The sequence below is a fragment of the Oryx dammah genome, unplaced genomic scaffold (genome assembly GCF_014754425.2).
Source record: "Oryx dammah isolate SB20612 unplaced genomic scaffold, SCBI_Odam_1.1 HiC_scaffold_12, whole genome shotgun sequence".
In the NCBI taxonomy this organism is placed as follows: Eukaryota; Metazoa; Chordata; class Mammalia; order Artiodactyla; family Bovidae; genus Oryx; species Oryx dammah.
In genome coordinates this window covers 42811707-42830501 of record NW_024070196.1, presented here as the reverse complement: position 1 = coordinate 42830501, position 18795 = coordinate 42811707, and positions in this window count along the sequence as shown.

Genomic DNA, 18795 nt, shown 5'->3' with positions numbered 1-18795 from the left:
GAACACGGGTTCACGTGTTCAATCACAGAGACTAGTTCACATGTCTAGTGTACATTGTCACCTGCATGCATCCTCTACAAGTGGCTGTGCTTTTGTGTACCTTACTACAGTACTCTATAGAGTACAGTAGGGCTGTATCTTTATTTCAAGTTCAGGATGTCCAGAAGCAAGTGTAAGAAGAGATCCAGGACACAGGAAATGGCAGGGGAATCTTCTTTATCTGAGGAGGCACTGTTAGCTTTTGAGGCTAAGGACCTGAATGTAGAATGGTGCACAAAGGTTGCAGCAGCCATTCAGAATTCACCCCAGTGCCACTGTGTCATCTATGATGAGAAAAGAAGAGCTGCTACCCAGACCTTACTGGGTCATTTTTTTCAAGAGGGTGAGAGAGTCAGTTCCTAGGCAGGTTGATGAGAAGTCCGGGGTCCCCAAGGAGGAGGAGGAGGAGGAGGAGGAGGAAGGGGTCTGGGGCTCTCAAGGAGAAGATAGGGGTCTGGAATTCTCAAGGAGGAAAGGACAAACATTGTTTTTTCTATATTCCTTAAAAAGGATTATAAAACAATAATGTATCCTGCTTGAGGGCATGTTTCTCCTTCCTGAAAACCTGACTAACCCTGTTATCTTAAAATGTATATTGTGGGAGTGGGTCTAGTAAGATCTTTACAAACTTGAGACATTCTTTTGATTTATTGTGATCAGTTAAAAAACTGTATAACTTCCTTGCTAGCACTAGCAAAGGGGGGCACTCTCCCTCCCCCTTTTGATGTCTGTGTCGGAAGCTTTCTCTGTTCCTTTTTATACTTTAATAAAACTGCTACACAGAAGCTCTTGAATGATCAAGGCTGGTCCTTGGTCCTGAAGCTAAATCTTCTGTGGAGATCAAGAATCTGACACTGTTGATTGTAAGCTATCAAGGGTAGACAGAATTGAATCCATCAAGGAACCAGACCTATGGCATCAACATCAGGAGTGAGTGACTTTGCAGCTTGCCCTCTGTTGCTGATGACTCTTCACCTCTACCATCTCCCACCTCCTCTCCTTCCTCCGGTCAGTAACTCTTCTTGCCTGTTCACTCAGTGCTAGCCCCAGCTGTTGTACTGTGTGTGTGTGTTAGTCCCTCAGTCATGTCCAACTCTTTGCGACCCATGGGCCCACCAGGCTCCTTTGTCCATGGAACTCTCCAGACAAGAACACAGGAGTGGTTTGCCATTCCCTTCTCCAGGGGATCTTCCCAACCCAGGGATTGAATCCAGGTCTCCTGCATTGCAGGCAGATTCCTTACCATCCGAGCTACCTGGGAAGCTCTGTTGTACTGTACTACTGTACTTTTCAAGATACTGTAATGTAGGATTAAAAATGTTTTCTTTATTTTTTGTGTCTGTTTTTAATGTATTATTTGTGTGAAAAGTTTTATAAACCTTGTTTACAGTACAGTACTATATAGCCAATTGTATTAGTTGGGTACCTAGGCTAACTTTGTTGGACTTATGAACAAATTGAACAACCATGTTCTTGGAAAGGAACTTGTTCATATTTAGAGGAGTTACTGTGCGTGTATATGTGTACATATCTGCAATATCTTGCCAAAAAGAAAAAAACCTCAAAGGAACTTTTTGGTCAACCCAATATAAACAAAAGTTTTCATTTAGATCATAGCTGCTGTTTATTGACAACCTACTGAGTCAGAAAATTTTAATAGACTGGCCACCTAACCCCAGGAATATTGGTATGGGGAAAAAAAAAACTTTTAAACTAAATTTACTTTCTAAGCTCACATCAACAAATATATGTTGAGCACCTGTTAAGTACCAGACATGGTTCTGGTTGATGAGGATCTGTTAGTAAATAACTGATTAAAGTAATAAAATTCCCTGCCCTCATGGAGTTGGTGTCAAGAGAAGAAAGATACACATAAAAACCAGTAAATGTGTTACAAGGCAATGAAATGGATACAGAGAGTCAGAAGTGTGAGCAGGTGGGGCTGCAATTTTCAGAAAGATGTTTGGGATGAACCTCCCTAAGGAAGAGAGTAAGGAGTGACAGTGAGATGCTCTTGAATGTGGGGAAAGAGAAGCAGATGGAAGGAATGGTCACTGCCCATCCTTGAGGTGGGACTGTGACTGCACTTTCCCAAAACATCAAAGACATCATAAGAGGAGAGGAGAGAAAGTGGGAGAGAGCAGAGGATGAGGCGGGCAAGAAACTCTCAGACTGTATGTCTCTGAAGGTTAAAGGGGAATCAAAGTTATTTATCAAATGGTTTTTTGAAAAGTGATCGAAAAAGCTTTTATCTTGAAAATGAGTTTCACTCAGACGCTCAGTTGTGTCCAACTCTTTGTGACCCCATGGACTGTGTACGCCAGGCTTTCCTGTTCATCACCAACTCCCAGGCTTGCGCAGACTCATGTCCATCGAGTCAGTGATGCCACCCAACTATCTTATCCTCTGTTGTCCCCTTCTCCTCCTGCGTTCAATCTTTCCCAGCATCAGGGTCTTTTCCAATGAGTCAGTTCTTTGTATCAGGTGGCCAAAGTATTGGAGTTTCAGCTTCAGCATCAGTCCTCCCAATGAATATTTAGGACTGATTTCCTTTAGAATTGAGTGCTTGGATCTCCTTGCAGTCCAAGGGACTCTCAAGAGTATTCTCCAACATCTACAGTTCAAGAGCATCAATTGTTCAGCCCTCAGCTTTCTTTATAGTCCAACCCTCACATCCATACATGACTTCTGGAAAAACCGTAGCTTTGACTAGATGGACCTTACTTGGAAAGTAATGTCTCTGCTTTTTCATATGCTGTCTAGGTTTGCCATAGCTTTGCTTCCAAGGAGCAAGTATCTTTTAGTTTCACAGCTGAGTTCACCATCTGCATGCAGTGATTTTGGAGCCCAAGAAAATAAAGTCTCTCACTGTTTCCATTGTTTCCACAAGTATTTGCCATGAAGTGATGGGAGTGGATGCCATGATCTAAGTTTTTGGAATGCTGAATTTTAAGCCAACTTTTTCACTCTCCTCTTTCACTTTCATCAAGGGGCTCTTTAGTTCTCCTTTGTTTTCTGCCATAAGGGTGGTGTTATCTGCATATCTGAAGTTATTCATATTTATCCAGCAGTCTTGATTCCAACTTGTGCTTCATCCAGCCTGGCATCTCACATGATATACTCTGCATATAAGTTAAATAGGGTGACAGTATACAGCCTTGACGTACTCCTTTCCCAATTTGGAATCAGTCTGTTGCTCCATGTCTGGTTCTAACTGTTGCTTCTTGACCTGCATACAGATTTCTCAGGAGGCAGGTAAGAGGGTCTGGTATTCCCATCTCTTTAAGAATTTTCCACAGTTTGTTGTGATCCACACAGTCAAAGGCTTGCTAATTTTTAGAATCAGTTCAGTTGTGTCTGACTCTTTGTGACCCCATGAATCACAGCACGCCAGGCCTCCTTGTCCATCACCAACTCCTGGAGTTTACCCAAACTCATGTCCATTGAGTCAGTGATGCCATCCAGCCATCTCATCCTCTGTCATCCCCTTCTCCTCCTGCCCCCAATCCCTTCCAGCATCAGGGACTTTTCCAATGAGAACTCATTGCATGAGGTGGCCAAAGTATTGGAGTTTCAGCTTCAGCATCAGTCCTTCCAGTGAACACCCAGGACTGATCTCCTTCAGAATGGACTGGTTGGATCTCCTTGCAGTCCAAGGGACTCTCAAGAGTCTTCTCCAACACCACAGTTCAAAAGCATCAATTCTTCGGCGCTCAGCCTTCTTCACAGTCCAGCTCTCACATCCATACTACATCTATGTGGGAGGTAATTTTTCTCATTAACTTTGCAGAATAGCAAATAGCACTTCCTTTACTTCTGTGTTAGTTGTTGCTACACAACAGTGACCCCAACCTTAGTAGCTGAAAGTGCTAACCTTTATGATCTCATACAGTCTCTGTGGAGCAAGCAGCTAAGAGGGACCTAGCTGGGTGGTTTGGGCTCAGGCTTTCTCATGCGGTTGCAGATGTCGATGAGGAAACCTGCTATATGACTAAGCAAAGGATGTTGTCACCTTCAAGCCTTCATGTTACAGCCACCCTGACAGTGAGCCCTAAGGAAACACAGGATGGAAAGAGGGTGCCTACCATCCAGCAGTCAGTCCTGCAGCCAACCCGCACTGAAGCACCCCAGGGTGACTCAGGCTGAGAAAATGCAGGACACTGGCCCCAGACTGCTGAGGTGTACATCAGAGGAATGATTCAGTGAGCCCAGACTCTTGCATCTTCCCTAGAAAATGCAACATAGGAAAGCACTGAATTCCTTAACTTGAGATATTTGGTTTTCTCTAATGAACAGTAATCTTTAGAAGTTCCTACTACCTGGTATTTGTTGTAAAACTCCTATATACCCTGGCTCCTCCCTTGCCTCTTTGAAGAAGTCCTTCAGAGTGGTCTGAGAGGGCTGTCCCAAGCTTACATCATCAGGATGTCTGCCAAATAAAACATAATTCTCAACTTTATGGTTGTGCCTTTTTTTCCCAGTGGACACAGACCAGCTGTTGGGAGTAGCTGAGGTTGTCTGAAAGCTTCACAGGGCTGGGGTTGAGATTTCAAGCTCACATCACTGTTGGTAGTTCTCAGATGTCCTCAGGCTTTTGGACAAAAGCCTCAGGTCCCCACCACTTGGGCTCTCTCCAGGGCTCTGTGGGGCCTGCAAAGCTGTTTTCCTCCAGAGTGAGGATTGGAGGTGTTGGGAGAACAGGCAAGGGAGTGACTGGGATGAGGCAGTAGTGTCTTCTGGGACCTGACCTTGAAGTTGCACAGCATGCTGCTGCCCAGGGTTACCTAGACCAAGCCTGGTCTGGGGGCGGGGGCGGGGGGTGGTGGGGAGGGGGAGGGAAGGGGAGAGGATACAGGCTGTGAACACCAGGAGCTGAGCCCACTGGCGTGTCTGGGAAACCAGCTGCCAAGGCCTCATCTGGATACAAGCAGTCCTACAGCCCACACGGTCACCTGTGTGTGTATGTCAATAATCATGACAATAATCCAGCTCTTTGTCTGCTTCACAAGTGCTTCTCAAGTTCTGTGAGAGTCAATCATTATTTATTATTTCTACTATCTTGTCATAAACCTTCTGGGTTTTCTTTCTTTAGCTTATAATCATTTTACTTTATTTTAAAATGTTTTTTCTATGTAGCACAATTTACAATAGCTGAGACATCGAGGCAACCAAATGTCCATTGACAGAGGAATGGATAAAGAAGCTGCTGCTGCTGCTAAGTCACTTCAGTCATGTCCGTCTCTGTGCGACCCCATAGACGGCAGCCCACCAGGCTCCCATTCCTGGGATTCTCCAGGCAAGAATATGGAGTGGGTTGCCATTTCCTTCTCCAGTGCATGAAAGTGAAAAGTGAAAGCTGTGGTACACATATACAATGGAATATCACTCAGCCATAACAAAGAAGGAAATAACACCATTTGCAACAACATGGATGGGCCTGGAGATTACTTATCTAAGTGAAGTAAGCTAGACAAAGAAAAATATCATAGGATATCACTTATGTGTGGAATCTAAAGTATGACACAGATGAACGTACCCATGAAAGAGAAGCAGGCTCATAGACACAGAGAACAGGCTTGTGGTTGCCAAGTGGGAGGGGTGTGGGGGGCGGGGAAGAGATGGATTGAGAGGTTGAGATTAGGATATGCAAGCTATTATGTATAGGATGAACAAACAGCAAGGTCTTCTGTGTGGCACAGGGAACTATATTCAATATTCTGGGATAAACCATGAAGGAAAAATATGGAAAAAAAAATCCATAACTGAACCTGTGCTGCACAGTAGAAATTATCACAACATTGTAAATCAGCTAAATTTCAATTAAAAAATAAAAATAAATAAAATGACTTTGCTATGGAGTTGTTTCATTTGCTTTTCTTTTTTCTTTTTTTTTACTTTACAATATTGTAATGAACAACTATGTTTTTAATTTTCTAAGCATTATTCTAAGTACTTTACAAGTATTACCTTTATTGAATCCTCATGCAAACCCTTGTAGGAGATGGTATTATCCTTATTTCTGCTCTGTGCGTGGGAAACTGAGACACAGAAAAGTTGAGGTGCTTGCTTGAGGTTGTGCATCTGAAAACTGGTCCATCTGAATCAGCGGAGCCTGGCTCTCATCTCTGCTATGCAGCCTTTCCAGTTCTTCATCCTCATTTTTGAATGCTTTATTAAATTCTGAACATTCTTAAGAGAGGCATTACAGTATTCATTGAATGAGTACTGTGATGCATGAGATTCTGTAAACTTAAATCAGCTAAAGTTTGTCAAGCATAAACTGAGGAAGCTCCTAGTTTTAAACGGGGAAATGTGTCAGTGGATATTAATTTTATAAGAGATTAGTACTTTAGTGATGTTTTTCCTGATATGGGAAATTGTGTAACATCTAATCTCATGATTTCAGGATTTCAGATAATGAATATACTGATGAAAAGTATGCTTACCCGCTACCTCTTATCCTTACAGCATCGCTGCAAGGTAGGAATTCTTCCCTCCACAGATGAAGAAACTGACTTGCATAGTGAGAAAGAAAATTATTTAAGATCCTAGGTAGTCAGTAGTTGTGATGAGATGTAAATTAAGCTCTTACTTCAGAGCCATATTGCCCTCAGTTATTCCAAGGAACATTTGTGGTTATTTCTTCTTCTTAGTTTTATTTTGTGTTGACTTTTCTTTATTATTAATATTTTCGTAGTCTACTACGATCTATATTTTGATACGATTACAGAACAACATGACACTCGATAGTGTATTTGAGTCCTTGTATCACCTCTGGGTTGAAGAGCTGCTTTTCTCCTTTTTAACTTTTCTCTTCCCAGTACAGGAGGGGATTCTATTCCTCCAGCCAATTAATTAGCTAATGTCTGGATTAAAATATTTTATTTTCTTCGGCCTTGAATTTTGCACTGAAAGATTTATTAATGCCACAAAATCCTCCCCCACCATGCATCCCCTTATGTTGTTGTTGCTAACTGGGTTCATACAGTCATCAAAGTTGTACTGACATCCTGCATTGGCTACATTTCATGGAAGTGAAGTCGCTCAGTCGTGTCTGACTTTTTGCAACCCATGGACTGTAGCCCACTAGGCTCCTCCATCCATGGAATTTTCTAGGCAAGAGTACTGGAGTGGGTTGCCATTTCCTTCTCCAGGGGATCTTCCCAATCCAGGGACTGAACCCCAGTCTCCCGCACTGTGGGCAGATGCTACTATCTGAGCCACAAGGGAAGCAGAACTCCATAAATCCTCAATGAGAAAATACATTATAAAGATCTCTAGGTACCAGACTTTCACATTTCCTTTCAGGCCAGAGAAGAGAGATGCTGTCTGAACAGTCACTGCTGATGGATCGGATCTGTAGGCTTTAGAAGCAGTTCATTCCATTTTCTCATCCACAGGGAAACTGCAACTGGGGGCTGCCAAAAATGTGGTAAAACAAAGGACAAGGTGGTAACTCCACCCACCAGCTTCTAACCAGGAGGGAAAATGTCATTAGTGAAAAGCCCTAATGTATATCTCCTTTCTCCAAACAATTAATGAAATGAAATATCCTGAGAAACAACTGAAACCTCAAATGGTTTCCATAGAAACTTCAATCCATTCTATGTGGCTGACATTTGAGTAAATGTGAGCAGAGAAAACCTTTAGCTTTGCTGCTCTGCACGTGCTGTGGTGACAGCTAATGGGTTTATCTTAAAACCATTATTAACTGCTCATAGCAAAATAGTAGCAGTTCTCTTCTATAGACTTAAGGTGATTCCATGTGTGCTGTGCTGTGCTAAGTCAATTCAGTCAGGTCCGACTCTTTGCACCCCTATGGACTGTAGCTTGCCAGGCTCCTCTGTCCATGGGATTCTCGAGGCAAGAATACCAGAGTGGGTTGCCATGCCTTCCCCTAGGGGATCTTCCCGACCCAGGGATCAAACCCGCATCTCTTAAGTCTCCTGCATTCCAGGCAGGTTCTTTACCACTAGTGCCACCTGGGAAGCTCTGGGTGATTCCACAGTCTTAAGAATTTTAGAAAAACCCAGGACTCATAGTTATCAGCAATACATTTCACATGACAGTAGGACTTTGCAAGAGCCTAAACTCCCTTTCTCTTTCATGTAACCATTTTAAATATCAGAAATGTGTCCTTTTCATAACCTAAGAACAGTGATTCTAGTATTTATTCTCCGCATGTCATTAGTATTTACGTACTTTATATTTTAATACTTTTCCATTCCCTGAGGTTAGATGGAGCCTGAAACAATTACATACCTTTTGACTTTTATTGCCTGTGCAAAAATCACGGTGCTGCGAATATAAGATGTGAGAAAAAAGGAAGACTTACAGGGAGGGACACACATTAAAAAAATAAAAAGTACTGTCCTCAGGTTGAATTTGCATAAATGAGGGTGGCTCTTACTGACCATAAATCTACCATTATACTCAACAATCACAGAAAAATCAATAGTCCAGAAAGTATACGAAAAAGAGAACTACTTGAAGCCGAACTACCGAGGCAGTTCACTGCAGAATGACACAGTTTCATGACTTTGAAGGATTCAGTTCAGTACAGTGCTGTCGCTCAGTCGTGTCCGACTTTTTGCGACCCCATGAATCACAGCACGCCAGGCCTCCCTCTCCATCACCAACTCCCGGAGTTTACCCAAACTGATGTCCATCAAGTCGATGTTGCCATCCAGCCATCTCATCCTCTGTCGTCCCCTTCTCCTCCTGCCCCCCAATCCCTCCCAGCAACAGAGTCTTTTCCAATGAGTCAACTCTTCACATGAGGTGGCCAGAATACTGGAGTTTCAGCTTTAGCATCAGTCCTTCCAATGAACACCCAGGACTGATCTCCTTTAGAATGGACTTGTTGGGTCTCCTTGCAGTCCAAGGGACTCTCAAGAGTCTTCTCCAACACCACAGTTCAAAAGCATCAATTCTTCAGCGCTCAATTTTCTTCAGAGTCCGACTCTGGCATCCATACATGACCACAGGAAAAACCATAGCCTTGACTACATGGATGTTTCTTGGCAAAGTAATGTCTCTGCTTTGGAACGGTGTTATCTAGGTTGGTCATAACTTGTCTTCCAAGGAGTAAGCGTCTTTTAATTTTATGGCTGCAATCACCATCAGCATTGATTTTGGAGTCTAAAAAAATAAAGTCTGACACTGTTTCCACTGTTTCCCCATCTATTTCCCATGAAATGATGGGACCAGATGCCATGATCTTAGTTTTCTGAATGTTGAGCTTTAAGCCAACTTTTTTGCTCTCCTCTTTCACTTTCATCAAGAGGCTTTTAGTTCCTCTTCACTTTCTGCCATAAGGGTGGTGTCATCTGCATATCTGAGGTTATTGATATTTGTCCGGCAATCTTAATTCCAGCTTGTGCTTCTTCCAGCCCAGCATTTCTAATGATGTACTCTGCATATAAGTTAAATAAGCAGGGTGACCATATACAGCCTTGACGTACTCCTTTTCCTATTTGGAACCAGTCTGTTTCATGTCCAGTTCTAACTGTTGCTTACTGACCTGCATATAGGTTTCTCAAGAGGCAGGTCAGGTGGTCTGGTATTCCCATCTCCTTCAGAATTTTCCACAGTTTATTGTGATCCACACAGTCAAAGGCTTTGGCATAGTCAATAAAGAAGAAATAGATGTTTTTCTGGAACTCTCTTGCTTTTTTGATGATCCAGCGGATGTTGGCAATTTGATCTCTGGTTCCTCTGCATTTCCTAAAACCAGCTTGAACATCTGGAAGTTCATGGTTGACATATTGCTGAAGCCTGGCTTGGAGAATTTTGAGCATTACTTTACTAGCATGTGAGATAAGGGCAATTATGCGTTAGTTTGAGCATTCTTTGGCATTGCCTTTCTTTGGGATTGGAATGAAAACTGACCTTTCCCAGTCCTGTGGCCATTGCTGAGTTTTCCAATATGGTGGCATATTGAATGCAGCACTTTCATAGCATCATCTTTCAAGATTTGAAACAGCTCAACTGGAATTCCATCACCTCCACTAGCATTGTTCATAGAGATGCTTTCTAAGGTCCACTTGACTTCACATTCCAGGATGTCTGGCTCTAGGTGAGTGATCACACCATCGTCATTATCTGGGTCATGAAGATCTTTTTTGTACAGTTCTTCTGTGTATTCTTGCCACCTCTTCTTAATATCTTCTGCTTCTGTTAGGTCCAGACCATTTCTGTCCTTTATCAAGCCCATCTTTGCATGAAATGTTCCCTTGGTACCTCTAATTTTCTTGAAGAGATCTCTAGTCTTTCCCATTCTGTTGTTTTATTTCTTTGCACTGATCGCTGAGGAACGCTTTCTTATCTCTTCTTGCTATTCTTTGGGACTCTACATTCAGATGCTTGTACCTTTCCTTTTCTCCTTTTCTTTTCACTTCTCTTCTTTTCACAGCTATTTGTAAGCCCTCCTCAGACAGTCATTTTGGTTTTTTGCATTTCTTTTCCATGTGGATGGTCTTGATCCCTGTCTCCTGTACAATGTCACAAAGCTCCTTCCATAGTTCATCAGGTACTCTATCTATCAGATCTAGTCCCTTCAATCTATGAGAAATAGATTCCCCTGTGTATTAATAAGGGATTTGATTTAGGTCATACCTGAATGGTCTAATAGTTTTCCCTACTTTTTTCAATTTAAGGCTGAATTTGGTAGTAAGGAGTTCATGATCTGTGCCACAGTCAGCTCCCAGTCTTGTTTTTGCTGCCTGAATAGAGTTTCTGCATCTTTGGCTGGAAAGAATATAATCAATCTGATTTCGGTTTTGACCATCTGGTGATGTCCATGTGTAAAGTCTTCTCTTTTGTTGTTGGAAGCTGGTATTTGCTATGACCAGTGCGTTTACTTGGCAAGACTCTGTTAGCCTTTGTGCTGCACTATTCTGTATTCCAAGGCCAAAGTTGCCTGTTACCCCAAGCATTCTTGACTTCCTACTTTTGCATTCCAGTCCCCTATAATTAAAAGGACATCTTTTTTGGGTGTTAGTTCTAAAAGGTCTTCTAGGTCTTCTTAGAGCCGTTCAACTTCAGCTTCTTCAGCGTTACTGGTTGGGGCATAGGCTTGGATTACTGTGATATTGAATGGTTTGTCTTGGAAACGAACAGAGAGCATACTCAACTTAAATGATTTTTTAATTGATCACTGTCCTTTTCAAATTAATAAATTGTATTTTTAGAGTTGTTTTAGGTTTGGAGCAAAATTGAACAAGAACACAGTGAATTTCCATATATTTCTTGTCCCTCCCCCTACACATATGATATCCCTCACTGTCAGCATCCCCACCAGATAGTATGTTTGTTATAATTAATGTTCTATATTAGCTCATCACTCTTCTCCATTGGTGCTCACTCTTGATATTGGATAGTCTATGGGTTTTGATGAATGTGTAATGACATGTATCCACCACTATAGAATCATACAGAATTGTTTTATTGCCCTAAACATCCTCTGTGCTCCTAGTCATCTTTCCCAACCCCTGACCCTTGGCTACTGTCAGTCATTTTATATTCTCCGTAATTTTGCCTTTTCTAGCCTGTCATATAGTTGGCATCATAACATAATTCAGCCTTTTCAAAATAACTTAACTTTCTGTTAGTAATATGTATTTGTTTCCTCCATGTCTTTTCAAGGCTTAATAATTCATTTATTTTTTAGTGCTAAATAATATTCTTTAGTTTGGATCAATCACAGCTTATTTATCTAGTCACCTACTGAAGGATATCATGGTTGCTTCCAAGTTTTGGCAATTATGACTAAGGCTTCTACAATATAAACATCCATGTGCAGGGTTTTTTTGTGTGTGTGAACAGAAGTGTTCAATTTCATTTGAATACTACAAAGGACCATTGCTGTATTGTATGGTAAGAGTATATTTACTTCTGTAAGAAACTGTCAAGCTATCTTTCAAAGTGTCTGTACCATTTTGCATTACTACCATTAGTATACATGACTTCCTATTGCTCCACAGCCTTGACAGCATTTGGTGATGTCAGTGTTTTGGATTTCATTCATTCTAATAGGTGTGTAATGGTGTCTCCCTGATGTTTTCATTTGTACTTTGTTAATCTGTGCACAGGTCAGGAAGCAGCAGTTAAAACTGGACATGGAACAACAGACTGGTTCCAAATAGGAAAAGGAGTACGTCAAGGCAGTATATTGTCACCCTGCTTATTTAACTTCTATGCAGAGTACATCATGAGAAATGCTGGACTGGAGAAACACAAACTGGAATCAAGATTGCCGGGAGAAATATCAATAGCTTCAGACATGCAGATGACACCACCCTTATGGCAGAAAGTGAAGAGGAACTAAAAAGCCTCTTGATGAAAGTAAAAGAGGAGAGTGAAAAAGTTGGCTTAAAGCTCAACATTCAGAAAACGAAGATCATGGCATCCGGTCCCGTCACTTTGTGGGAAATAGATGGGGAAACAGTGGAAACAGTGTCAGACTTTATTTTTCTGGGCTCCAAAATCACTGCAGATGGTGATTGCAGCCATGAAATTAAAAGATGCTTACTCCTTGGAAGAAAAGTTATGACCAACCTAGATAGCATATTCAAAAGCAGAGACATTACTTTCCCGAGTAAGGTCCGTCTAGTCAAGGCTTTGGTTTTTCCAGTGGTCATGTATGGATGTGAGTGTTGGACTGTGAAGAAGGCTGAGTGCCGAAGAATTGATGCTTTTGGACTGTGGTGTTGGAGAAGACTCCTGAGAGTCCCTTGGACTGCAAGGAGATCCAACCAGTCCATTCTGAAGGAGATCAGCCCTGGGATTTCTTTGGAAGGAATGATACTAAAGGTGAAACTCCAGTACTTTGGCCACCTCATGCAAAGAGTTGACTCATTGGAAAAGACTCTGATGCTGGGAGGGATTGAGGGCAGAAGGAGAAGGGGATGACAGAGGATGAGATGGCTGTATGGCATCACTGACTCAATGGACGTTAGTCTGAGTGAACTTTGGGAGTTGGTGATGGACAGGGAGGCCTGGTGTGCTGTGATTCATGGAGTCGCAAAGAGTTGGACACGACTGAGCGACTGAACTGAACTGAATAACATATGATATTGAAAACTTTTATGTGTTACTTGCCATCTATGTATCTTATTTGGTGAGGTATTTGTTAAGATTTTTGGCCCATTTTCTGTATGGGTAGTTTATATATATATATATTCTTTTAAAAAATTTTAAATATAAATTTTTAAATTTTAATTGGAGGTTAATTACTTTACAATATTGTATTGGTTTTTCCATACATCAACATGAATCTGCCACGGGTGTACACATATTCCCCATCCTGAACCCCCCTCTGTCCTTCCTCCCCTTACCATCCCTCTGGGTCATCCCAGTGCACCAGCCCCAAGCATTCTGTATCCTGCATCCTGCATTGAACCTGGACTGGCGACTCATTTCATATATGATATTATACATGTTTCAATGCCATTCTCCCAAATCATCCCACCCTCTCCTTCTCCCACAGAGTCCAAAAGACTGTTCTATACATCTGTGTCTCTTTTGCTGTCTCGCATACAGAGTTATCGTTACCATCTTTCTAAATTCCATATATATGCGTTAGTATCGGACACAACTGAAGTGACTTAGCAGCAGCAGCAGCAGCATACTGTATTGATGTCTTTATTGTTGAGTTTTAAGAGTTCTTTGTATATTTTGAATAGCAACTCTTTATCAGCTGTGTCTTTTTCAACTATTTTCTCCCAGTCTGTGTCTTGTCTTCTCACTCACTTGACATGGTCTTTCATAGACAAAACTCTTACGTTTTAATGAAGTCTAGCTTATGATTTATTCCTTTCATAGGGTGTGAATTTGGTATTGTGCTTTGAAAGTCATCACCATACCCAAGGTGGTCTAGGTTTTCTCCTATGTTATCTTTTAGGGTTTTTACAGTTTGCTTTTTGCATTCAGGTCTCTATCTACTTTGTGAAAGGTGTAAGTCTGTGACTAGGTTTGTTATTTTATATGTGGAAATATAGCTGTTCCAGAACCATTAGTTGTTGAGATTGTCCGTTGTATTGCCTTTGCTTATTTTTCAGAGACCTGTTGATTATAATTAATGTGTCAGAGACCAGTTGATTATATTATATGGGTCTACTTCTGAGGTTTCTATTTTATTTTTTTAGGCTATCTGTCTGTTCTTTCACTGATACCATGATGTCTTGATTACTGTAACTTCATACAAAGTCTCAAAGTGAGTTAGTGTCTGTTCTCTGACTTAGCTCTTCTGTATCCTTTGCCTCTCCATATACACCTCAAAATCAGTTTGTCGATATCTACAAAATAACTTGCTGCGACTTTGAGATTCTGTTGAATTCACAGATTAAACTGGGAAGAACTGACATCTTGACAATATTGAGTCTTTCTATCCATGAACATGAGATATTTTCCCATTTATTTAGTTCTTCTTTGGTATCTTTCATCAGAGTTTTGTAGTTTTTCTCATACAGATCTTGTAATATTTTTGAATTTTTCTTAAGTATTTAATTTCAGGGGTCCTAATAGAAATGATATTATGTTTTTAATTTCATGTTCCACTTGTTCATTGTTGTGATCATAAAAGAGATTGACTTAACCATATTAACATCTTTCAACATTGCTGTGATCACTTACTAGTTCCAAGAGGTTTTTAGTTGATTTCTTCAGATTTTCTACATTGATTAATATGTCATCTGTGAACAAAGACAGTTTATGTCTTCCCTCTCAATCTGCATAGTCTTAATTTTCTTGTCTTATTGCATTAGATGGGACTTGAAGTATGATGGTGAAAACCAGTGCTGAGAAAGAGTATCCTTATCTTGTTCCTGATGATTACCATTTTTAATACTATATTTGTTCATTATGGTCTTTAAGATAATTCTTGAGCTGAGACCCTAGATAAAACCAGAGTGCATGTGACAAAAAGTGGATAAAACACAGCCTTGTGTGTGTGTTAGTCACTCAGTCATGTCTGATTTTTTGTGACACCATGGACTATATATAGCCTGCCAGGCTCCTTTTACCGTGGACTTTTCCAGGCAAGAATACTGGAGTGGGGTGCCATTTCCTTCTCCAGGGGATCTTCCCAACCCAGGGATAGAACCTGGTCTCCTGCATTGCAGGCAGATTCTTTACAGTCTTAGTTTTCAGGGAAGCCAAAAACACAACCTTGGATTTGGGTAAACATGAACCCTTCTACTTGTTTGCTTATTGTCTGCATGACCTTAAGGAATTACTTATCTTTCTTGGGCCTCAGTTACATTCTATATAAGTTAGACATAATTCCTAGTTCTGGTGTTGTTATGAGGATTAGAGATAATGGATCAAGGGTTCTTAGGCCATAGCTATTGACTCATAATAGTAGCTATGGTTGTTGGCTATAAAATTTCCCTTTGGGATAAGATGCAGAACCAACATCTGTAGACTTTACTCTCTTTATTGTTAAGTCCTTATGCCAAAATCATTCCATATTTGCAGATGGTAGCCTTACTTTGTCTTTTCTGCATCTTAGTGAACTTTTCTGATCTCAAGAGTGCACTAGTAGTCATATATCATAAAAGCTAGCTATTATTATTATCAGGGATGTATGGTAACTTCCGAATGACTAGCTTGTTTAGGTTTTATAAATGCCATAATAATTCCTTCTTAGATAGTCTCACTGACCGAACAAATTTGGACATTTTTTTGTTTAAGTTTTTACTTCTTCCTTCAGAGATATTTAAGGAAATAGGGTTCTTGGAGTTTTAAACAAAACAGAGGAAACATGAATGGCAAAGCCAGCAGCATTATTTTTGCATGGAACCTGGGGAGCGAGATTAGCATGTGAAATTCAGTCACTGGCTTTCTCTGTCTATATGACGCTTTAAAAAGATCTGATAGCACATGCTCTATCATTGACTTATTATGGGCAAAGGTAAGACTGTTAACCTCACATCTCAGGTGGGTGGTTGAGAAATAACTGAAAAAGTTAAACAAAGTCTAAGCAAACACAAATCCTCCTGCCACGTGACTATAGAATTATGAAACAAAGCAGACCAAAGATGAAGATGATCTGAACTCAAGACTTTTTAGAATCATTAGGATCAAACCCTAGAATCTAATCTCTTTAATTTGCAGATGAGAAGTTTTCTAATGAGATGAAACACTCCTAAATTTCACATGGTCGGCCCCTGAAGAGCCAGAGATTAACACGGTATTTTGGCTGCTACTGCTTCTCTGAGTAGACATGTCCTCTCATTTTTAAACTAAAAATTCTTTTTTTTGCAACTTGAAATGCAGTCACTGCTGATCTGCCTTGTGCAGTCAACCAACAAAAATATAAACCTGAAATAAATCCTCTTTCATTCCTACGCTCTTAACAGATCTTTTTTCACTTACCAGGGATAGAGTTTGAACTGTTTAGAAGATCAGTACTCACTGGTTGATTTAAGATACTTAATCTCTTTTTTTGATTCACATCCCAATAGGTTGGTAGTGAATATTAGTTATTAAATAAAGTAGTATTATTCTGTTAGCAATAAGATATTTAATTCAGAAAGAAGTTAACATTGTTTAGCTCCTATTTTCATAGTAGGCATTGCATTTGTATAGTTTTCATATATATTATATTATCTCACCTCATCTTCAAAAATTCTTTGTTCCTTTCATTATGTCTCCTGATAATGGAATATTAGAAAATGCACAGTTGTTAATCTAAAAGAATTGAACAAGGTAAGAATATGATGGCTAAAGAGTTTGGGCTCTGAGTCAGAAAAATCAGCTTTACATTTATTTGGACTTCCCTGGTGGCTCAGACAGTAAAGCATCTGTCTACAATGCAGGAGACCTGGGTTCGATCCCTGGGTCGGGAAGATCCCCCGGAGAAGGCAATGGCACCCCACTTCAGTATTCTTGCCTGGAGAATCCCATGGACGGAGGAGCCTGGTAGGCTACAGTCCATGGGGTCGCAAAGAGTCGGACACAACTGAGTGACTTCACTTACATTTATTTATTGACATCCTGGTACATTCCCCAATGTGTTTTAGTGTCCACACCTGAGAAATAATATATCAAATAGCCTATGCTTGAAAAATTAAGTGAGATGACGTATGTAAAATTTTACCTTGCCTATCTCTTAGCTAATGCTCATTCATGTTAACTCATGTTAGAATATTATTATTCCTACAAAAAAATTTTGCATCCGTGTGAGTGGGTAAAGCTTTGATGCTTTTAGTGGACAGGTGATCCAAATTGATTTTGTTACTATTTATGGATTTTATTTTAAAGTATAGGATTTCACTTGACATTAATTAAAACAAAAATTGTACTTACTGGTTTCCTTAAGTGTGTGTCATTTCAAGTCTGACCACATGAGGGCAGCATGGTGCTTTTAAAAACAGAGACGTGCCTGGCTGGAGTTGGGGGCGGATATCTAGTATTAAATCTATAGAAATCATAGGTGCAAAATTAAAACGGGAAGACTCCATAATGACTCTCTAATCCAAGCTTTCTTTTTTAAAAAGAAGGAACTGTGGTCCAAAGAGGCCAATTAGCAAGTCCCCTGTCACACAGCTGGCATCTACGGCTGCAGAGCAGAGAACCAGCCCACAGCAGTAAGGAAGCAATAGTAATCGCGTTATCGGAGCACGTAAGTACTAAGGACGTTTTATTATGCACTAATATTGTGTGCGCCGGTATTGTAGAGGAAATTGAGTGTTTCTGATAACGAATTGGCCTCCAGAATCTTCCTTTCTGAAGAAATAGAAAAACAGAAAGATAGAGTCTCCTTTTCTCAAGATGTAAATGCGTCCTTCAAGGAGAAGACTGAACTGGGCGACTTCTCAAGTTGTCATTAATATTTTGCTCATAGCCCTGTGCTTGTGTGCGGCCTTTAAACTGAAGTACGGACTCCAGGATCCAGTGGCCAGCAAAGGAGGAGTGCACACCTACCTAGGTATCTAGTATGTATCTAGTATACCTCGTATATCTGCCCCCTTTCATTAACCCAGTTTTCTCCACACCCACTTCCCAGCCACATACACACACATACACACACCCCCCCAGGAACATGCAGAAACACACACCCCAGTGGCATTGTCACAGCTTGGGGACTTGTTGGGGAGAGTTACTTTAACTTTGCACCCATGGTCTTCATCACACACACCCCTCTCCCAAACTCCACCAATAAGCCTCAGGAGATCTGGTTCAGGAGGATATGCTGTCGTGAACCCTGCTGCCCCCACTTCCCTTACCTCCTTCATATCTCTTAAATTTTTGCAGTTCTTCCCTGCTCTACTGCCACGGTCATCACTCATCTGTGTTAGTCAACCTTGAAAAGTGGACATCATGATGTTTAATTCTATGTGTCACCGTGACTGGGGCACAGGGGTCCATGAGGGTGTTTTTGGGTGAGATTAACATTTAAGTCACTAGCCTGTGTAAAGAAGGTTACCCTCCTGGATGTGGGTGGGCTGTGGGCGAGCACGTGAAAGCTGAATAAAAAGATGAGAACAAAATGGCTAATCTGGAGAATCACTCCTAATTGACTCCTTTCAAACTGGGACATCGGCAGTCTTCCGCTTCAGACTCAAACTGAAACCCTGGCTCTTCCTGGACCTGAAGGCAACTGACCTTCAGACCAGAACATTACCATCAGCTTTCCTGGTTTGCAGGTCTTCAGACTCCATCCTGTAGAAGACGCTGGGTCTCCAGTTGACTCACCCTGCAGGTCTTGACACTTGCTTGCCTCCATAATCATGTGATAACCATCCTCCATAA